We start from the raw sequence: 1050 nt of genomic DNA, 5'->3' as shown, positions 1-1050 counted from the left end.
TCCCCCACATACACACTCCTCCCACATCCCCCACATACACACTCCTCCCCAACATATACACTATTTTTCCTATTCCTGTTACGTGGTGTATTTTCAGGTAGGTTAAGGGATAAAGCAGGGATTGCTGTTTCAGGTTCACTCCGGTTAGCGGTTTCTGGCAAATAGCTGCTATTTGTTTTCCTGCAACCGTTCAGGTACTGCTGCTGACAGGAGCTTACAGGGATCCGTTCTACCTGAGAGTTTGTCTTTGTCTGCTAGATTGTTCTCGATTATACATCTGTTGCCTCACTAATAGTGTTAGAGCTATAGAATGTACCGTTCTGGCTGGGACTAACCATTTCTCTGTTGTCGAAAAAAAGATTCTCTATTTAAGGCACTCTGAGCTGTCTGATACTGTGTATTCACATAGCATGTGATTCCTTCACCTGGTAAGGGCATTATAAAGGTTTGCCTATGGGCAAGTAATCTAATAGTGTATTTTGACATACATTTAAGTACATTGATGCAATTTACTCTGAAATGTATTGCACAACACATGCGCCTGTGCACACACAGAGACACACAGAGACACACACACACACACAAACAGGCCTGCTGCCCCTCCAGGCCTGTGATAATAGAGRCATGCTGTTACTGGTGCCTAACTGTTTGAGCCTCAGGGCAGTAGACCCTGTCACAGACAGACATGCAGGTCTGAGTCTGTCTCCATAGACTCTGTTACTGTTCAAATCAAATTCAAATCAACCTATTTTATATCAGAAGCTTTTCAAATACCCAGCCTAAAACCTCAAAGAGCAAGCAATGCAGAGGCAGAAGCATAGTGGCTAGGAAAAACACCCTAGAAGGCAGGAAGAAACCTAGAGAGGAACCAGGATCTGAGGGGTGGCCAGTCCTCTTCTGGCTGTGCTGTTACACCAGTAGTAACGAACGACACTTACTCACTGACTCACCCTCTGTTTTTCTGAAGTTAGAAGCCTAGCCGTGTGTGTGTGTGTGTGTGTGTGTGTGTGTGTGTGTGTGTGTGTGTGTGTGTGTGTGTGTGCAGGCTGC

General features: G+C 45.3%; 1 protein-coding gene across 1 annotated transcript in view; it reads left to right on the top strand.

The window, feature by feature from the left end:
* LOC111951305 (cadherin EGF LAG seven-pass G-type receptor 1-like) overlaps nucleotides 1-1050 on the top strand; it is a 120087-nt gene that overhangs the window by 111299 nt on the left and 7738 nt on the right. The gene's annotated exons all lie outside the window — the stretch shown is intronic.

Source organism: Salvelinus sp. IW2-2015, linkage group LG24 (assembly GCF_002910315.2).
Source record: "Salvelinus sp. IW2-2015 linkage group LG24, ASM291031v2, whole genome shotgun sequence".
Lineage (NCBI taxonomy): Eukaryota > Metazoa > Chordata > Actinopteri > Salmoniformes > Salmonidae > Salvelinus > Salvelinus sp. IW2-2015.
The sequence above is the reverse complement of the archived record's forward strand: the minus strand, read 5'-3'. Positions and strand labels throughout refer to the sequence as shown.